This window comes from Patiria miniata, unplaced genomic scaffold, assembly GCF_015706575.1.
Source record: "Patiria miniata isolate m_02_andy unplaced genomic scaffold, ASM1570657v1 HiC_scaffold_25, whole genome shotgun sequence".
NCBI lineage: Eukaryota > Metazoa > Echinodermata > Asteroidea > Valvatida > Asterinidae > Patiria > Patiria miniata.
The window spans coordinates 14,517,753-14,524,543 of NW_024037064.1; the positions used below are offsets into that span (position 1 = coordinate 14,517,753).

Genomic DNA, 6,791 nt, shown 5'->3' on the forward strand with positions numbered 1-6,791 from the left:
CTGGGCGTTTAACTGTGGGGATGGAAGAAGCCTTCTTGTGATTAAATTCAGTACGAAAAAAATTGCTAGATGGGTGCTCTCCTTCATTTAGATGAAAAATGCGAGATCGCACCCTCGTTCCTTCAGCTAGAAAATGATCTAACTCAGAAAGTTGAAGCTTAATCTGGTTATACTCGGCAAGAAAGTTTTTGTCTTTGTTCCCTTGGTGAAGAAAGGCGGTAACCCGGTCCAAGGAAGCAAGTAGACGAACTTTCTCTTTCTTTCTATCATTTGAAAGACGGCAAGAATGGGCTATAATCAGTTTTTGGCCACCAATCTAACTCGTTGACAAAACCTTCTTTTAGAGTTCTCCACCCTGTATATGCTCTCTTAAAATCTGTTTGAAAGAGGATCAGTTAAAAAAGAAGTGTTACATTTCCAGTACCCCTTTCCTCTTTCTGGAAGAGCAGAAGGATTAATATTTAAAACGACTCCATAATGATCTGAGAAATAAACAGGCAAATGTGTAATAGAGGAAAAATTTAAGTTATTAAAAATGTAGAATCGGTCAAGCCGACTACAAATATTATTTGAAGCATTTCTCCTTCTAAAATATCTATCTTGAGGATAGGTAGTCCTCCAGGGATCAATGAGAGAAAATTCGTCACGCACGTAACATTTGTCAGGCTTTATCTACCTTCTGGTGGTGGAGGAAAAATCATCATTGTAGGTCGTCGCTGGGGAATCGTTGTCGGAATGTTGTCCGTCTCGTTGTCACCGTCCATTTCACTGTCGGATAGTCTGCCCCCTCTCACAAGTTCGGCGTATGATCTTCTGCATCTCGACGCGATGTGGCCTTCAAACCCGCAGGACCGACACCGAACAGGTTCTGTGCAGTCGCGGCTTCGACGACCGGGCCTGTTGCGGTTGTAGCAGGTGACATTCAGGCACTCCATGCCCCGATGCCCGACCGCTCCACAACTCTGACAAGTTGCCTCCTGCTCGGCGTAGCTAACCCGTAGCTGATAGCCACCGACACGGTTGTACAATGGGTTTAGTCAATTCCATACGCACGTGCCGGTGACCATTCTCCCACGCGTTATGCACCTGCCAGTGGCCCCGTCGCACTCCAAGGATTTTCCGGTAGGGAGACAGCGCCGAGGTAATGGTGACGTCTGTGAGTTAGTAGGGCCGTCTTTCACCGTCACAAAGGTTGCCGTCTTCGATGCCGATATGGTCATCACGTGTTGTTGTTTGATCCGCAGATACGCCTTAAGAGTTTTCTCCTTCAGCGCCGCCGTCTTGCTGGTCACGCACCATTCTTCTCATTCAGCTGCTGCACACACACAATCTCCGCTTCCTTTACGGTAATTGCCACTAGATCACAAAATTCTTTATATGTCACCTTCTCGTCGGTTGTCAAATAGGTTGACAAATCCCGCTTTAAGTCTCGGGTTGCCATGGAAAATCATGCAATGGTCCTAGGACTTTTCAAACATGATCTTAGCCAAAAGGCCGAGAAGCGATAACAATTAATTTTAAAACAATAACGCGGAAAGGGATTATTCGCCTAAAAATACTGTATGCCATTGTTCTTCTTATTATTATTAATTTGTTGCTTTTTTTGTTTCCTGGTGTGGAAAAAAGAACAGAGAGAGAGATGAGCACAAAATCTCCGGCTTTCTCAGATTAACAGAGATATATACATTCTTAAACATATTTCTATAATGCATTTTCATACACCTCGATCATATTTAACCAAGAATCTTGTTGAAAAAAATAAATCAAGACAAAAAAAATGGGATCAATGCATCAGTGAGCGAGAGCGTCGGCACTTAATACCGCACGTACGATGTACCGGGACAAGCATATCAATAGATGGCGCCCTTCAACACTCCCGGTCATCGCGCCTCGGCGTTCCTGGTGACCTATGTCGCATGTAACAGAGGAATTACCTATTCTGTCAATAGTAGAATTAAAACACAAATGAAATCTCCAGCTAAAATGAAAAGGCAGTTACCTGAAAGGTACTGCGAAAGATTATTAAAAAAAAAATCTTTTTATGAAGGGGGTCGTTTGGCGCATAAACTGAAATGAGTTTAATGCGTCCACCCGACTCTTCTAAAAAAAAACAGCTCACGATTCTCCCCTGAGAATCAAAATTAACATCGGACAATTTAAAAGAAGCACGTTGATTAGAAATGATAACAGTGCTGCAAGAAGAGGATGCGCCATAGCTGGCAAAAATTTCTCCTCTCCACTCCGTTTTCCAAAGTTGGAGATCAGATGAACACGTAATGTGGCACTCCTGTAAAAAAAAAAACATCGTAATTTAGACAAAGATTAAAAATTTAAAATCACGCATACCATTAATATGTAAAGTTAAAATGGAGATCATTGTGCTAAAAATATAAAAACCTGGAGAAAGTTCGTTAAAAATTAAAAAAGGTTATTTACAGGTATTTCTTGTAGAATTCTGCCTGTTTCCGCAGAGCTTTGTCTAGGTGCTTCCGAGCAATGTGCCGGGTCCATCTGGTAGGGAAGACACCAGGGGCACTTCACCCGAGTAAGTTAAGCGTTTTTGTGCACACTCGACGTGTGTCTAAAAAGCCCAGACCACGTCTGGGATTTAAAACGGCATTTTGGAGCCCTGAATCTTGCAGGCTCGCTGAGTCCTGGGAGCTTCAGCGAGGTAAGATAATTTAATACTTTTCCTATTTTCATAGAGTTTACCCCCGACGCCTCATCATTGTCCGTCGAGTCCTGCTCTTGCTCGGACTCAGATGAAGCGTCAGTGGACGAGGAAGAGGAAGAACTGCCCGAGTTAGAGGCGGAAGAGCTTACAGCTTTAACCTGCTCCGCTGGAGGGGTGGAGTCCATGGATGACACGCTCTCTAGATCAGAACCAAAAATTTCAGTTGCTGTTGGAGTGGCCCTTTTGCTAGAAGGGGCCTCTTGAGGTGATCTTGCCCGTTTGGTTTGTCGTTTCTTTTTATGGGCCAATCTAAAACCGTCGTCCCGCTCTGGGGCCTGCACCTTTTTACAGTCCTCCCTGTCGCAGACTAGGGAGGGAGGGCCATTCATGCCCTTACAGAGGGCACACTCCAACACTCTAAAGGAGGAATCAAAGGAAATGGTTGATTTACATGCATAACAACAAATGCTTGGGTGAAAAGGGCCAGAGGGCCGCTTACATTTTGAACAGGGGGTTATTGGTAGTTCTTTTTCTGATTCTGAGGGTTCCGGTGTAGGGGGCTCTGAGGCTGGGCGCTCCTCCGCTGCTGGTGGTGCTGCTGCAGGGGAAGTGGAGGATGATGTGCTCCAGGCTTTGTCTGGTTGGACTTGGGGCAGGCTCGAAAGCCATGCCCCTCCTCCCCGCAGATAGTACAAACTGTGCTGTTGGGACACTCGTTGGTGATGTGTTCAACCTGCAAACATTTAAAACACTTGATTTTATTGCATTCCTTTGCAAAGTGGCCCTGTTGGCCACACCGGGCACAAGTGCGGATCTTGCCTGGATACGAAATCCAGGCGTTCCTGTCTCCAATGCGAATAACAGTAGGGATGGGCGTGTTGATCCGCATCCTATACTGTCTAGTACTGTTAAAACGGTTGGGTTGTCTCCATATGTGGTGAAACGGCCAGCGATCACCTGGCCGTACACACCTATACATGTAATATTACGTAATATACTATCATGAATAGACAAACTGACATTATATGTACGGTTACAATCATGACATAAGTGTACTTTGTAACGGTGCATTATCTAGAGTAGTTACTTTAGGGTAAAACTCTTTACACAAAAGTGATGACTTGTACACAATCTCAAATTTGTAACCTGGCAATGGCTGGACAGCTGCCAGGTGCTCCTTCGCTTCCACACCAATATCGTGAAGCTTAGAAAACAGCGACTTGGGGGTCGTCTGCTCCTCAAACTGCACCTCCATGGCTTTATCTCTATGTAAGGCACTAACGGCCATAGTAATGTGGCGTGATGGGGTGGGCCGACACCAGTCTTATCCCTTTATTTGGTAGTGTTTACTTGTAATTTCTTGGTAAGGAAGTCAGGTCGTGTCAGCGGACAATGTCTCGTGGTGTTGGCGGGAGTGGCCGCCAATCGGAGCGCGCTCGCTGTTGCTGGGCGGGGCGAGGCAGGCCGTGACCGCACTTGCGATCTGTGTTTCCCGTACCCGCGTATGCGTGATTGGTGTTACCGGGCAGAGGTGAAGGGTTGGCGGCCAATCACGGCGTGATTGGGCGTGGCCCCGCTACCCTTGCCGTGGTACTGGAGCGCATTGTCGGCCGGGCGTGAGTGAGTTGCGTAAGTTGTTCCTCAGTTCTGTGTATGGAGCAGGTTCAGTAGTAGTGTACGAGTGAAGTTCCAATTGTCCGTGACGAAGCTAGCGTTTTGCTTTGGCGAGGCCGTGTGTGGTGCAGTGTACCGGTGTTGACGCTGTTTCGGCCTGACTTCTCGTACCGTGGTTGAACGATTGTACGGAGCGCAGAGCCCCGTGGTGTGACCCAGTTAGCTTGGTAGGACCGAATTGCTTTATCGTGTAATTTAGTGCATGTTTGTGCAATTGTTGCAGTTGAGTGTTTGACTTACAGAGTAGGGTGACTAAGTACAGGCATAAGGATTGTTGTCGTGGGTTCACAGAGACGTGCGATAACATAGAGGGTCGACCCAGAGGTTGACATAAAGGCCTGGGAGGAATAGTCACAGGTAGTCAATAACTGTACTCAGTCAAGTTTATTGTCACACGGGTTTTGTCGTATACTGATCAGCTAAGGCGCACAAACTTATATAATCATAACAATCCAACGATAATAACCTTATAAATCAAAGAGTTCCCAATCAAGTCAGAATTGTCCGTGATTAAATAAATCAATCATTTCCTTTCCACAAAGAGAATTGTGTATTCCTGTGTCCAATATTTCTGCAGTTTCTTCGTCTGTTTGTTCTGTTCTGCACTAGAGTAACAGGGCCTGGTAATCAGTATCCAACTGGGCGGTAGATTTCCACCAAAACGAGCTTGCATCTCTGGGCCTAGAGGCTGCTCGAAAACTTCCCTAGGTTCGAGGCAGAAAACATAGTTTGGGGTTAGAGGAACTTTCACCTCAGTCGGTGATTGCCTTCCCTGACCTCTGGCTTAAATTGACCTCGGGAGATTCCGCCACAGTACTTTCTGCTAAGAAAAAACACTTTTGGACGAAAATTATAAAGCAAGTAAAATGTCGTCAGTCACAACTGCTGACTGACAGTAAATACAATTCAAGGCACTTGCACGGCTAACTAGAAAAATATGGACAGAGGGAGAAGAGCGAAGCTATCTGCTTCTACTATTTCCCCCGGGAAAAGCTACTTGCTAATCAGAACAAAATTAAACCCAGGAAGAGCAATCTGCTAAACCTGGGGCTAAACAAGAAAAATATACACTGTACCCCCAAGCTACCTGCTTAGAAGGGCTTTTTGAAAAAACAAAAATGGCGTTCTCCTTGAACATTAAAACCTAACAGCCCACGGACTTTTACGTGTGCTTGGTAGGGGAAAAGGGCTACTTCACGGGACAGTGCACCTGCACACACCCCGTGCAAAACGGATAGGGCCGTACAACTGCTACGGCCCCAACAAAAAGGACGAGAACAAAGGACCACTGGGCTGTGGCAACCAGTGCACACAGCCCACTACAAAAATGGAATAAAACACCCTAAAAATATTGCTTAAAAATACTCCAATAAAATAGAAAAAGAGACCAGCCAGGTCTTGAACACTTGTCTAAACTTACAGTAAAGGTAGAAAACACGAAGTCTATCTCTTAAAGCAGAAAAAGGTGAAAATCTCGCAGCTCCGAGAGACGAACGTCCGGCAGTACCTGAAAAGAACAGATACGGTTTCAAAAATGGTTTATTTTTCCAAATAATCCATCCAACACAATTACAAATACATTTACATCATAAAAGTAAAACTTAACATTAAATGAATTTCAAAAATTAACCACTCTTACTTGCAAAACAAACAAAATGAGTCAGCCAAATTATTTGTTAAGAGAAATATTATACGCTGATATCCCACCACCATTATTAAAAACAAAATTACCCACCACCAATTTTCGAAAAACAAACTAGACTACCTAACCCTCCACCATTTTGTCAATCAAACAAAATTGATCAAAAACATTCACTTTTGCAGACTGTAAATAATATCTTTGCTTGAACTTTTGATTCGGTCATATTTTGCTCTGTTTCTCGTCAGCCATAGCGCATATCAATATCTACTGAGCTCTCTGCAAATGAAATTCTCGGTCTTTTTGTTGACTTTTGGGAACACTGAAAATAAAAGCGCGTTGGTGTCTAATATAACGTGTGTAATGCCGCCGAGGCGCTGCCTGAGCCACGTGCCCACCGGTTCCGCCACACTGCACTCGCTGAAAAGATGGTCTCGTGTTTTGAGCTGAGTGCAGTGCGGGCACGCGCCTGTGTCACTGGATTGTTTTCTTAAACGGTCACCGGTGGGCAGCACGTTGTGCACTGTCTTGAAATTTAGTGAAATCTGTTTGTTCGTCAATTTGGTGCACAACATGCGTTTCCAAATGGTGGCCCATGGCAGGCCTGGGCGGTCCTTTTTGATTTTGGGTTCGGTCCCTCGGGCCTTGAGTATGGCCGCGAGGTGTCCCTTGAGTTTGATCTTGGTCCAATCGGCAACCTTATCTCTCTGACTACGAAAAGAACTGACGACAGTATAAAACACTGAGGGGAAGTCACAATGATGGGTGTTGGGACGCGCTAATTTTGGGTACGGGCGGTACGGG

General features: G+C 45.1%; 1 pseudogene; it reads right to left on the reverse strand.

The window, feature by feature from the left end:
- Positions 1 to 266: 266 nt before the first annotated feature.
- On the reverse strand, positions 267 to 3,962 carry LOC119733114 (annotated as a pseudogene).
- Between the last annotated feature and the right edge of the window lie 2,829 nt (positions 3,963 to 6,791).